The 15,038-nt window shown below is 41.9% G+C and overlaps 1 protein-coding gene across 1 annotated transcript in view; it reads right to left on the bottom strand.

Moving 5' to 3' along the window:
• Positions 1-15,038, bottom strand: part of LOC310931894 (acid-sensing ion channel 1-like) — a gene marked incomplete at both ends in the record, with an annotated part of 72,375 nt that overhangs the window by 44,609 nt on the left and 12,728 nt on the right. The gene's annotated exons all lie outside the window — the stretch shown is intronic.

The raw sequence follows: 15,038 nt of genomic DNA, 5'->3' as shown, positions 1-15,038 counted from the left end.
GGAATTATGACCTTGACTCGCATTTATACCGCAGTTCCACGCACATATAATACGAGGGTTTAACCTACAGGGAGTTAAAAATGTTTGTCAAAGTCAGTGTTTTAAACTGTACTCGATAAACTTGCACCGGAGCTCTCCTGCTGTGTCTGGCAGTCTCTCTGCTGACAGATGGCTCTCCTGCACAGAATCACTTCCCATTATGAGCCCGGAGTATTCACCTGCTGATCTAATGTAGTTACTCAGCCCCTCAATCAGCGTTTGAAGGTGGTCAGCACTAAAATACCCCTCGTTCAGCAGTGTGAGCCAAATATTAATCTAATCCTCCGCGGTCATGTGTTCATCACAGAGGCGTCGTGGGATGCCGGGGCTGTGTAAGTGTTTTCTGTGGCCTTTTTGTTCTGTTTTTGTGTGTGTTTTTTCTTAAAAATATAGGGAGTGGAGAGAGGAGAGAGGGAGGGGGGGATGTCATGGGATTAAGGAGAACAAAGGGCACAAAAACAAGGGAGGGAAAGAGAAGAGAAAGAAGAGGAGTGAACATGACATGAAAACATAATGAGGACTGCCATGCCTATGGGGACTGATGTGAGGAATGCTCTACACAAGGGTTGAGACAAAGGAGGAATGCAGAAAGCTGCCTGAAAGAGAGAGAGGAGGGAGAAAGAGAGATAGGAGGAAGAGAAACGAGGATAAACACCGTGACCAGGAGGTGACATAACTTTGCTAACTCAGCTCATAGGAGAACGTGACTGATTCAGGAGGCAGTCGTGCTGACCCAGAATCTGCCGGCCGGTGGAGAAGGCGGTGTTGGTGGCTGTGCTTCACATCTGTCGCTTCAGGCCACAAAAGCCCGCAGGAATAAGCAGGCAAAAGAATATCCTTGCCAAGGTAAAAATGGGGCTATTATCTCCCAAGAGTCTGGTTCATTTCCAGCACACAGTGCAGCTGGGATTGTCACAGAGATCTGAGCGCATTGTCACCCTGTGGGTGACTTGTAAGGAGTTCAGGCTGGGGCTAAAGACCATTTTCTACATCAGCTTAACCGCAGTCAACCGGTTAATCAGACACGGAAGTGCACTGGGTTTGCTCGTATCCCCGCTGTCTGTTGACACCCATATGTTAGCGTTCCCAGCTTTAATATCCAGATCTTATTTTCCATATTGTCTGCTAGGGTCCATGTGAGGTCCATTTCCATCATTTGCTAATCTGAAGTTTGAGTTCACACTGACTGCACATGCTCCCTCCAGTCCAGTCCAGTTGGTGAGAAAAGAGCCAACAACCATGGAGACTTTCTTGAGGTTATGTGAGAGAAAAACTTTTATATTAGTAACTCACATTCCTAAAAGCACAAGCTAAACAAACTCAGGACAAGGCCAGAGCTGCAACTCTGTGTAACCCTGGCACACATTATCTGTCTACACAGTGTGCCTCATTTTATCTTTGTTCAACCTAACCCTACCTGAGGACCAATAACTCAAATGCTCAGTCCTCCACCAGGTCGACTGTAGGTATCAGCAGAAGAAGGAGCCAGACACCTTGACCTAACGTCTCTCCACTCTCCTTCTCCTTTTTCGCCAAAACCTTTTAAATACTATAAATCTGGGATTCACAGGCAGACTGACAGAAGACGCCCAACTGTTAACATCTCCTTGTTCGTGTTCGGCATTGTCTCCGTTCTCCTCAGATCTGAGCTGCTTCCAATAAAGCTTTTCAACTTCTACTCATCTCTGACTCCAGAAACCCCATCCTTGGTCTCCTCACCTGATAATCAAATCTGCGCAAAACACCAGAGCCCAAATATTATGTACAACACATCACTCAAACAATACAAGGACATGCAAATGAGGGCAAAACTCCAGGTGAGGATTTGCCATTACGAGTTACCTACAGTATATTAATATAGCAAGTGGCAACCAGTCATGACGTAACTAATAAGGATGTAACATCGCACGGTGAAGCCTCAAGATTTGAAATACGATCCATATAGGTGTGTTTCCTAATGTACTGCCCCGTGGTAGGAGAGATACAGCACCAGTTTTCAACTCAAGTGTTAGTTAGGGGTTAAGCCCAATTTATACTCCTGCGTAAAGTGCTCTGCGTAGGTTACGCAGAGTCCTCTGCGTCGATTGAGAGCCTGTCCGAGCGAGGCTGCTCTGTGCCGGCTCACAGTGAGCACCGAGCGTCCACAGAGGCAGAGCTGATCACCGCCGCCAACGTCACTGTCAAACTATAAATACGTCATATCTTAACACAAACAGCACATGTTTAGACTCTAAATGACCAATTTCTCGCCACAAATTATCTTAAAACTGCATTCCGTGACAGAAAAGTGAGAAACGGCCACTGTTTCAACAACAACAGTCTTTCTCTCTCTTTCTTTCTCGGACGCCATTGCTCACTGTAGCCAAAAGCACAACAACCTTGCGCAGCGACCTCTACTGATCGGGCGGGAAATTGCAGCGCGTATCCGTCACAGTGACGCAGAAGTTTGAAGGCTCGAGGCGTCTCCGTGGTTACGCAGTCATTTAACGCATCACGCAGTCGGAGAAGTATAATGTGGCCTTTAGGGTTAAAAAAAGACTTGTTACAGACGGATGGACTTACCATCAAACAACACTGGGTGTTGCATGCTATCGTAAAGCCTCGTCGCAGCTATTTGATTTACATCACAGCCAAGGTACCAGATTGCTATTATTTACGTGACCACTAGGGGCATCTATTTAAAAAAAAGAATGTAGCTATGGGTGTGGTAATCTGCTGCTGTCGCTGCAAACCACCTGTAGGGAAGTTTGAGCGGTGCCATCCAATCAGACACTGGCGTCCAATTTCCACGTCCATTTTGATCCAAATGTGAACATAATTTAAAAGACTGACATCTGGTTCTATTGAAGAAGACTTGAAACCATTAAGTCCTCAGGAAAATGTTTGCTGACTTAATAAATTAAGTTAGACGTGCAGGCTCATTTTCCCATAGGCTTCCATTCAAATTAAGTTATTTTTGCAACCAACAGAGAAGAAATGTCCACTTTTTATATACAGTCTATGGTTTAAACCTGGATTTATAAAACCTGCTCTGGAAAACAAATCCAACAGCGCGACCTTTTATTAACCTTTATGCATTTATTTCTTGTCAGAGCTACTTTGTCTCTGTGTTATCTCTGTATTGTGCAACGTTGAACTGCAACTTTTCTGCAGCACTTTGAGAAACGAGGCTCGTGACAGTTCACAAACTGTCTCCTAAGTCTCAGGCACAATTCCTGCTTAACTCTGAGCTCCACCGGGGCGCATTCACCTTTTTTATCCAGTCACAACCTGGCACATCCACCCTGAGCCAATTATTCGTGAGCTGTCAGCGTTTTAAAGAAATCCCGTCTCTGCCTGGTCTATACCTCCACCCCTGAAACCACCAGGTCACTTACTGTTAACTGTCCACACAGAAAGCCTTTAAAAAGGTGTCCCAACTCAATGCAACTTTATGTTGTTACAAATACCTGCAATTGCAGTTACTAACATTGATAACACTGAAATAACAGGCAGATTTTCATGACTGTGTTGGTCACTCTGTCCATTTTATTATGCAGCAATAAAAACGACTCAATTGAGATAAACAGACTGAATTTTATCTTATTGGATAAAAAAAAAAGACAAATTCTACTTCCTGCTTGGATTGAGATGCCAAATTGTGTTGTTTTCATCCCGCTATCACAACAAAGACATCTCCAGTGAACAGACTGCAAAGACTTTATTAATACGTACATATCCACCATGTTTGTAAATGATAAATACAAGAAGCGTCTCATGTACACTGATCTGTCTGTTCTCTTGTTTCATCTACGGAATCCTACACACGTGTGTGTGCTGCCGCCTTCATGACACGTGACGGCAGCGATCAAGGAGCAGAAATGATAACACAACTGTCAACGGCGGCGACAGAGCACTGGGAGCTTTGGCAACACATCAATTCCCCAGGTGGAGCTGTCAAAGCCCAGAGTTTGACAAACAAAAGGTGCCAAAGCCTCATCAGACCGAGGGAAGGGAAGCTCGTCAGAGTGAGACTCGCACACTTTATTCTGCACCGCTCTGGTTCACTGGTGGTGAACGGATTTTCTAAATAAGCACCGTTTGCTTGTCTATTAGGGAAATACCTCAGAGTTCAATTAGCAGAGATGACTCTCCTCAAGTGATGAGGGACAGAGGGCGCGTCCCATAATTCACTGATTAACTGTCATTGCCATTTATTTATGATACTAATAATAATACACATACTCACCATTTACTAGGTGCTTACTAGCATGCATATAAGTAGCATGCTAGCCCTTAATTAGTAAATATTAAGCACATATTAACACCTTATGTAGGAAAAATCTTAATTCATGTCATAATAGAGGTAGAATAAGGTGTTAATATGTGCTTAATGATTACTAATAAAGGGCTAGTATGATACTTGTATTTGTTAGTAAGCACCTAGTTAATGGTGAATATGTGTTCCCTAATCTAAAGTGTTACCAAAAATACATACAATACATTTTATTTGTAAGCGCCTGTCAGAGACACATCATATATAAGAACAGACAAAAGTTAAGATAAAACAAAAATGGTTGCCTTCCTGTTGGGTTTGGATCATAATTATTTTTTCTACATGTGCATGTACAATAAACCTGCTGTTCAGGGTGAATTTAAACCTCTCTCAGGTCCAATTTTCAACGCAACCACTTTCAGACGTAAATTCTCACCAGGTCTGATGGGGTCACAAATATCTGTGAGGTTTTAAGCATGGGAAAGCCCTCAAAAATGCAATTTACTTTGAGGAAAAATAATAATAATCTGAAAAAAACTCTTTCAATAAAACGAACAAATTCAACACAGTAGACGGAGTTTAAAAATGACAAATACAGAAAAAGATGGCTGGGGTGATAGTGGGAGGGTGGTCATGTGGGATAGGCATAGTCTGAGTTGGGATTTGAAAGTGGGGTTTGGAAGTTATTGTTCGGATGTGTTGTGGGAGTGTATTCAAGTACACAAAGTACAGGTGTGAGCTCAACCAATCAGATCCAATCACAGGATGGATTTAAAAACTACCACAATATTAAAGGTGCCGTATGTAAGAATGTGGCTAAAAACGGTTACTACATTCAGATTCAAAATACAGAGGTCTTTTAGGTTTTCGTTTTCTGTCATAACTGGCAACCCGTGTTTGCTCGGCAGCTGAGACTCTACTGACTGCAATGATTGGTAGACGGCGGTAGGTGGCGCCACATGCCAAAACATGATTTCAAAACATAAACATGATTTGCAGTCTGCAAAATATTTTTTTCAGTTTGTTATATGAACATTATTCCTGAGTCTCTGTGACATATTAGGAGGATTTTATGGCCAGTTGCTTTAGATTTATTACATAATGCACACGCAAACATGTGCAGTCAGACTCTAAAAAACGTCTTTGTTAACTCAGCAAACTATCATGTCAGTGTGTGTTTGAATGTGTGGTGACAGGAGACGGGTCAAGGACATATTTTAATGCCAGTCCTACTTAAGACAGTGCGGATGACTGAGGACAGATATTAATGCAAGGTCCAAATTGGTCCCATGAGTCTAATTGGACTTCCTGTCAGACTGTTTCATACAGTTATCACTTAACCAGGAAATGTAAATTGCTTCAAGAAACTGAAACTGTGCTTCAAGACTGTTACACCTCTATTAACAAGTTAGAAGTTGAAATTTTAAGGCTTATATTCGTTTGTTGGGAATTTCTTGCGAAGAAAGTGAAAAACTGAAAATCCTCTTTACTCAAAAATATTCTATAGTTGGGGTCATTTCCGTTGTGGTTCTCGGCTAGATTTCAAATTGATTTTAGAATTTATTGCAGACTTTTAAGGCTTTGCTTCCTAAATACCTCTCTGATTTACAGAGCTGGTGCGTGCTCACATCACAGCTGAGCGCTGCACATTACTCAGACTCTCACTTCTACTCCAGTTCACATCTCTTCTAAAAACACATCCCTCAATGCTACACCAGCATTTGTACCGTTCTTGTCGTCATCTTCCATCCTGTATTGTCTGGTTTTTGAGTCTGTATTGGAACTTCTTAGATTGGGTACAATCTGATTCAAGCAACGTTCCTTTGTACTCAGTACAAATACTCAGCTGGAGAGAAAAATATGCAGAATAATTGACATTTATTCTGTAATCCTGTATCAGGAGATGACAAGGTATTGTCATCAAACAATATCAAACTTTTTCCCCACAAAAAGAACGTGATCCCATCGGTTGAGTTAAGCAGGGAATCTGTAGTCTCATCAGAAGCAGCCTGATAGAGTTTCTCTTTTGATCTTTTCCACAAAGAACAGTCAGTTGGGATATACCTCTTTCCTTATTCATCAGGCACTTTGCAATGAAACAATGAAAAGATTAACAATGCATTGCATCAAAGACAATCTTCAAAGGAAGTGCATTTTCCAGTTTTCGGGCGCTGTGCACTGATGTAGATAACAAAGGGGAAGCTGAGAGGAGAGAAATAAAGGCCTTAACCCTCTCCGGGGGAAACACCTCTACGCCGACCACTACGGTCCGACCAAAATGCAATTTCCCGAGCACCACACTGCTCTTCAAAAGAGAAGAGAAATTGCTCTCTCGCAGTGGACACAGTGGTGAAGTGTGAACAGGGACAAGTGGGACGAGAGCACGGCGAGAGGGGAGCGCAGATTGAGAAACAGACTTGGACTTGTGCGCTAAATAAATGAACTATTGCATAAATGATCAAAGCTCATCAAATTAGAGGAAAATACACAGAAAGATCAATACATTGCTTAAGTGTGTTGTGCACACACACACACACAGAAACGACGTGTGAATGAGGTGTTAAAATCCCTGCTCCAGCCAGCAGGGTCAGTGCTGAGTATGGATTATTGCAAGTCTCCGCTTTGCTTATATATCCAAAAAAAAAGAATCACCAGAGTGTCTTAGACATGATTTTAGCTTGATTTAAAGCATGTCGAAGAAGGGAACTGAAAAATGTCCCATGTTCAACACGGAGTCCCCTCTTTGTGGGTGTGTAGCGACACCGAAGTCCCCTATTCTACTGGTTGACAAGTACACACACACGCACACACAAACATAGAAACGAGGTGTTAAAATCCCTGCTCCAGCCAGCAGGGGCACTGCTGAGTTTGGGTTTTAACACTCACACACTTGCAAGTCCCCACTTTGCTAAATATTAAATACAATTCACCAGCGTGTCTGAGACATAACTGTAGCTTGATTTAAAGCATGACAAAGAGAGGACCTGAAAAATGTCCCCCGTTCAACGTGAGTCCCCTCTTTGTGGATGTGTAACGACACCAAAGTCCCCTATTCTACTGGTTCACATGTGCACATATTGAATTCCATTAATGTGGACAGCCTTAACTAAGTGTCATCAATAACCTTAACCATTATCAATTTCATGCCTAATGTCATGTCTTTAAACTAAACTACGATACAAATCTTAACCAGTTCCTCAGAAATGAGTTTCTGCCTCATAAAGAAAGAGCAGGTTTCGGTCTCCATGACGACGACTGGTCCTGACAAGGTCAGTGTTTACGCCAGAAAAGGCAAAATCAAAACATCCTTCATTTGGCTTGTCTTTGTTGCTTTAGTTGGCAAATTTAAAAATGCTTTTTCCCCCCGATCACATGGAAGTAATGACTCTCTGCCTTGAAATACTTGTGTAACTGAATTGAATCAAACTGAACTGCATGGTAAAAACAGGGTTTATGAGCACTACAGTACAGCTACAGACATGGTCCAGACACACAGCAAAAATCAATTTAAATGTTCAATACGAGTGCATTTCTTCTTCTGAATTATTGAAACAGCACGAACCAAAATGTTCAAATGGTCAAATGTCTGGGTTTAGGAGCAGGACGTTATACTCGGCCAACAACATCCACATCATTACACGTCCACAAAGCCACAGCCATATTAACCTCTCACTATAAAAGGGACTTTTTTCTGAGGGCAGGATTTAATATTTTTCCCCTTCTCACTCTGAGGAGAACAAACCAAATGAAAGAAATGCCCTGTTGTGTTGTGAAGGTGAGCTCAAAGGCAATATTGGCTTGTGTAATTATGTCCTTATTTTTTTTTTTTTTTTTCCACAGCAAACATTTGTCACAGTGAGAAAAGCACAGGTGGTAATAACACAGTAAATCACGACAGTGTGCGACAGCATCAGCACCAGCTCATCTGAGTCTGGGTTTATTAGCAATGACGGAATCTGCTTCAGTTTCGAGGTCGGCCTGACCTCATAATCGCAATTTCCGTTTCATTTAACTCCATTTATAATCATTATTGTCTTATTTAAGTCATTCAGCACATCAAGTAAAAGTCTGAGGTGTAAAAGCAGACTTCAGCTGTGGCCTCAACCACATTTATACTCCGTCCTAATGGCTTGTCAGAAAGATTCAATACACTGTACTTCATCTGTAGCTGTCGGACTCTTTTCCCATTAAATGTACTATCTGTGGATTTGTGTCGAGTGCGACGCTGTGAATTATTTTCTCGGAGAGAGATTGTGTCGTGGGATTGTGTGCACCATTATCTTCAGATTCAAGTCTGGCCACAAACACTTTATTTCTGACAAAGGTGAACGGAACAAGTCTTAAGAAGTGTTTTTTGAGAGACCGCGTATAGGCCGGCTCTGACATCAATAGTCGCAGCTCAAAGAGACGTCTGCATGCAATTCATTCATTCATTTATCCTCTGAGTGAGGGTCACAGAGAGGCTGGAGCCAATCCCAGCTGACAAACACTTTTACATTGAAAGAGTGAGCATCATCCTGGACATTTTAAATGTGCGGTATCATGATGGCCTATCAGGATATCATTTTAACTTAAGTTTAGTTCATTTTGTCCGAACTGTGGAACTTTTTTACTTCGACCAGCCTAGAAGTTCACTGGCCCCCAGGTCATTTTGAGTTTGAGGCCCCTAACATAAAGCATTGATGTATTATATGAACTGGATAGAGCACCGCCCCTTCGCTTCTGTTCATTCCTATGAAGCTGCTCACGCAGCGCATATGACAAAAAAGCTATTTGACTTCCACATTTATTTCCAGGTTATGGGGCCCATGTGCAGTAGTGTCCATATAGTACCATATAAAGATCTATAAAAGCCAGTGTCCATGTCTCGAGGTGTCCTGTGGACACTTTTACAGTCGTCTATTTTACTATTGCGTTCAATGGGAAAATTGCTTTTTGGGCTTTTATGGGGTTTTCTGTTGCAGTACCCACAGTGGCCACCATGTAAAAATTGTCTTCAAGGCAGAGGGGGCGGAGCTCTATCCAGTTCATATTATACATCCATGACATAAAGTCATCTTGACAAGAGCTACTGCATCCATGGGGAACTTCCTTTAACCCTCTTATGACCACCAAAGATAATCAGGCCACCTTGATTTATTTAGGTTTTATGGCTGTAGAATTGTCAAAAAAAATTGTTCAATTAGTTATTCGACCGTTTAGACATCTCACATCTTGTCTGTGATTGGACGGTTGTTCCGTGGAAGTCCTGAGGTTCTAATTACAAGCATGGGTGCAAAGATCTATTTCTCTGCTTCCTGGTATCCATTCATCCATCCATCCATCCATCCATCCATCCATCCGTCTTCTACCACTTTATCCTCCACTGTGCCAATCTCAGCTGACATAGCTGTCACACTCTGGACAGATCACCAGTCCCATAGTTTTTGAATTACCTCAATATCACAAATGATAGAAGTGGTAACAGAAGATTTAACCATCATTTCTGGGTGAACGACCGATTTCAAACTACAAATCTCTACATATGATTCCAGTGGAATCAGTCCCTATTTACTACAGTTGTGTTTTCCTCAGTCGTGATTCTTACTTCACCATGGAAGTGAAGGTTTTGCCTTTAACTCAGCAAAGCAAAGGACAGATTTGGATGAAATCTGGATGAGATGTAGGTTATGGCCCAAGGAAGAAATGGTTGGATGGATTTTGGTGGTGATCTGTGTCCAGGAGTGTATTGTCACTGTGGAAAACTGATCTAATTTCTCCGTAGTGGTCAGTAATAGTGCCTCAATTTGAATGTGCTGTTTCCATGTTCTTTTTACATACACTGTCTCCATCTCACAGTCATGTAGATTACAGATAAAAAAGACTAGATATGGGCATTAATTGTGATACTGTGATAGACTGTCAATGTGTCCACTGTAACATGTGACCCTCAAGACATAAAAGCAGTATCGCTAAAGGATGGATTATAAAGGGACAAGAGAGTGATTTAAGAGCAACGCAAGAGCTTCCTTTACTGCAGCAAATGATTCATTAAAAAAAACCTGTAGCTCCGGTTAGCATTAGGTCCATGTTAGCCTGGGGGCAGACTGGCTAACTAGGCTTAAAATAATGTTAAACTATTACCAAGCACAGAAAATCACATCATAACGTTTAGTTTGACTGTGAAACAAAAGAGTCAATGTGTGCAAGTGTTTTGATTTATTCGGACTTTCATTATCCTATTGGTGTCTCATGTTTAACTAGCGTCTCTTGCTGACTTGTCCGTCTTTTATTTTACACGGTGTTTGTGTCTTGTTTCTTGTCGTCTTCCCAGTGTTGCTCATTATCCTCAACTGTGTTCAATCACACCTGCCTCCCTGGTGTATTCAGGGCCTGCACACACAAGAATGATTTAAGGAGTATCCACACAGGACCGACATTTTTGGAAAAGCCCTAAAATGCTATTTTTTGAAAACAGGTAAAGTCAACGAAAAAAAGATGCTAATAAATGCAAGACTAAAATCCATGGACGCATCCATCTTCTACCGATTATCCGAGGTCGGGTCACAGGGGAAGTAGCTTGAGCAGAGAATCCCAGACTTCCCTCTCCCCGGCCACTTCATCCAGCTTTTCTGGGGGAATCCCGAGGCGTTCCCAGGCCAGCCGAGAGACATAGGGTGAATTCTTTGCTTAACCCTCAATCTCAAAAATGCGCAATCCCTCTAGTGCAAGTGCTGTCCGGATTCTCAGAAAAATTAAGTTGAGGGGCAAGTTTAAGGGCTGTATCGCCCTCAATATTGAGATTTTCCGAGACCACCCTTGGGAGCAAGGGCTACCCAGAATGCATTGGATTACTGACGTCATTGTTGTGTAAAAATTATTTTTATTTTATGATCTTTTGTCAATAGCCGGCCGGTGCGGGACAAGCGATCGTTTACTTTTCAATAAGCCGTGGTGTGTGGTAACTGTCAGCTGAATATGTCCGTGGTTGTGGTATTTGTATGAGTATCATCTTATAACTAACTGACAACCTAATAACTTGACTGACAAACGGATCGTAATAAATAATCCTGACGTAAATGTGTTTTTCTTTTTTGGAGTTGACAGACTGGACGCAGCTTTCACGTTATTCTGCCCCCTACAGTCTGAAGACGTATCTGCATTTGAGGGGTGTCCCATTTCTAAGTGACAAAATAACCCTCAACACTTGGTTTTGAGGGCCAGTTAAGATTGAGGGTTGAGCTTGAGGGTTAAGATAGGAATTGGAATTGGCCCATAGTCTCTCCAGCGAGTCCTGGGTCTTCCCCGGGGCCTCCTCCCAGTGGGACATGCCCGGAACACCTCACCAGGGAGGCGTCCAGGAGGCATCCTAACGAGGTGCCCGAGCCACCTCATCTGGCTTCTCTCAATGCGGAGGATCAGCGGTTCTACTCTGAGCCTCTCCCGGGTGACCTATCTCTAAGGGAGAGCTCAGACACCCTGCGGAGGAAACCCATTTCGGCCGCTTGTATCCGCGATCTCGTTCTTTCGGTCACTACCCACAGCTCATGACCATAGGTGAGGATAGGAGCGTAGATCGACCGGTAAATTGAGAGCTTCGACAAGACAAACAGAAAATAGAAAATAATTCAAGTCAAAGAGGAAAACTGTGGAAGGTAAAGGTATATAGGGGAAGTTCAAAGGTTAAGGAACCTGAAAGTTTGGATATAACTTAGAGACTGGAGACATTCAGATGTTCCAATTATAAACTATATGATCAGCTAACAAGTTGGAGATTCTGTCCAAGACTTTTGGAAAGAGTTTTGATTAGGGGAGTAAGCAAAGGTCGGAGTGATGCTTCTCCCAAAAACCAGAAGGTTTGGCAGCCGGGAAGCAGTTATGCAACATGTTTTTGCAGAAATAACGAGGAACTCCAAATAAAATAATAATAATAAACCTAAACAAACAAGACAAAATGTAAATGGATTATTTCTAAAAACTGTTCGTTAAAGTGATAGTTCGGAATTTTGGACATAAGACCTATTTTCCAACTCAGCCGGTGTGATGGAAATTTCATTCAGTTCTTCTAATTGCCGAGTTCGCTGATGCTATGGCTAGCGCAAGTCAATGGTACAAGTTAGCATGACATTAAAAACACTCATACCGACTCCACAGTGCACCTGAGGCAAATCGATTGTAACGGCAGACAATCGGTGTAATCGGTGTAATTTTGATAGAATGTTTGAAATAAAACCAACCTTGCAATTTGAAGGATTTATGTCTCAGCAGCAGCGCGTCATACTTCCGGCAGCGGCGGACTGATGCCGCTGCCAGAAGTATAGTGCTGAGAAAGTAGTCCCTCAAAAATTCATGCGATGCGACGTTCGTTTGGTTTCAAATATTATTCTATCAACACAGACTCGTTCTGAATGTTGTACTTTATGAATTATGCAAACCAGGTTTATTATGACCAGACGTCTCAACCGTTTGGTAGAGGCCTGTATCTGAAATAGTGAAGGGTCTAATTTCACGTTATTGTTATCATAAGTAAATAAAATAAAATAATAAAAAATGCTTTCGCTTTTTTCTCGGTGCGTACCTTAAAGGTGAAGTAAGTAGTTTATAGTGACATCTAGAGGAGAGGCTGAAATGTACAACAACAAACTGCTTCTCTGCTCACCCCCTCCCTTCCCTGAGCGCTACGGTATCCTCAGCCGGTCAAATGTCGTCCTTGTCATTTTTCTCCGTGTCAGCAGATGAGGTTCTAGTGTTTATTCAGACAATGAGAGGGCGAGGACGAGGACGAGGGACAGCTCTTCGTGGACGTGGTAGAGCTGTCAGAGGCCGGCGAGGGAGAGGGCTAGCTACCGCGGCCGTAGCAGACGAAGCGGAGAGAGTGGAGGCGGGACTTCAGCTACAAGTAAAGCAACGCTTGATTTGTTCTCTCGGGTTTGTCCTTACAGGCTCCGGTAGAAACATGGCGTCTCTCTGCTAACAGTGGCTATGCAACAGCGGCCCGCAACCATGTTATTTAACATGACTTTTTGAAACACTACGAAAATGAAACAAAAACTATTATACAGCGATTAGACAATGCAGGAGCACATAATATGTATAAAAAAGTGGATTTTGGGTCATATAAATCCTATGCAGTGTCCCTTTAAAGGGTTAAATAAAGGTTAAATAATAAATAAATAAATACATAAATGAAATTATCTATGTCAAAGCTGTCAGACATGATGTCTGATGACTGACAGACTCAGCATTAATCTCTCCGCTCCACACATAAAAAGACACGCATCTGTTTTGCTATCAAAGATTTCATAAGAGGAAACAAAACAATTGTCCATAAGCAGAAAAATCGCCCTTTAAAGCTGTAAATGACACTGTGACAAGCTCATCTTTGTGTGTATGAATGTGCATTAATGTTCAACTCTTAGATCTACACATGCAACAACAACAGCAACAACAACAACAACATCCACAACTCACTCGCTCCACAGCAGCAGCCACAGATGTGAACTGCAGATAAACGTGAATCTTCCCGTGGGGTGTGTATAGGGTGGGGTGGGGCTAAACTACCATAAAACTTAATCCAATCTATTCAGTGAGGCCTGCTGTGTAGAATGATCAATGTTCAGCTCCAAATTAAAAACCACATCAGAGCCAGTGACTATTGGCAACTGTGTCTGGGTGTGTCAGCGCAGTAACAGCAGGGTTTTATGGTGTGGGCATTAGAGCCAGGGAACTTTTTTTTTTCTGCTGCAGGGGGAAAGTTCCTTGTGCATCAGTCAGTCACACGACATCAGTGGACTGTTTTAATACACTTTGACCAGCTCCTCTGCATCACTACACACATCTCTCCTCCAAAAGTGGTTTAATTTCAAGGGACAATGGCATCCTCGCCTCCCTCCCTGCCTTCCAACTGTTTCTGAAGCAGGAACGTCTTACAATGAGGAGATGAAAAGGTAAAAAACAGGAACAGAGAGCTGTGGGGAGTCAACTAAATAAATAAAAAGCTCAAAACAGTGTTTGATCATAAATTATAGCAAGGACGGTTTGGCACAGATTCAAAACAACACAAACAAGCTCGTAAATGGTTATCACAAAAGGGGGAAGAAAGGAAAATGTTAATGTTGAAGTGTAAATCTGATTTTGCACAGGAGTGGACGTACGTCTGCGCCGCTGAAAATAATAATAATAATAATAAAAAAAATAACATATGATCACATAACTCCTTTAAAGTGTGACAAATTAGCGACAGTTTCTATTTGAACCAACAGCAGAAAACACAGCAGGGTCAGAAAATGACATACGTCTACATCAGCCCATGATTTTGTGAAAAAGAGAGTTTAAAACACATAGTGTGACGATTTTCTAGATTTTAACCTATATGGTTTTGAAAATACAGATACTTAAAAATGACACTACCGTTCAAAAGTTTGGGGTCACTTAGAAATGTTCTTATTTTTGAAGGAAAAGCACTTTTTTTTCAATGAATATAACATTAAATGGATCAGAAATACACATTATTAATGTGGTAAACGACTATTCTAGCTGCAAATGTCTGGTTTTTAATGTAATATGTACATAGGTGTATAGAGGCCCATTTCCAGTGTTCTAATGGTACATTGTGTTTGCTAATCTTGTTAGAAGACTATTGATGATTAGAAAACCCTTGTGCAATGATGTTAGCACAGCTGAAAACAGTTTTGCTGGTTCTTTGACGAAAGGGAAAAACTATTATTTTGAATAAAGATCATTATTTCTAATCTTGTCAATGTCT

This window comes from Microchirus variegatus (assembly GCF_963457635.1).
Source record: "Microchirus variegatus genome assembly, chromosome: 9".
Classification (NCBI taxonomy): Eukaryota; Metazoa; Chordata; class Actinopteri; order Pleuronectiformes; family Soleidae; genus Microchirus; species Microchirus variegatus.
This window is presented reverse-complemented; position numbering and strand designations above follow the sequence as displayed.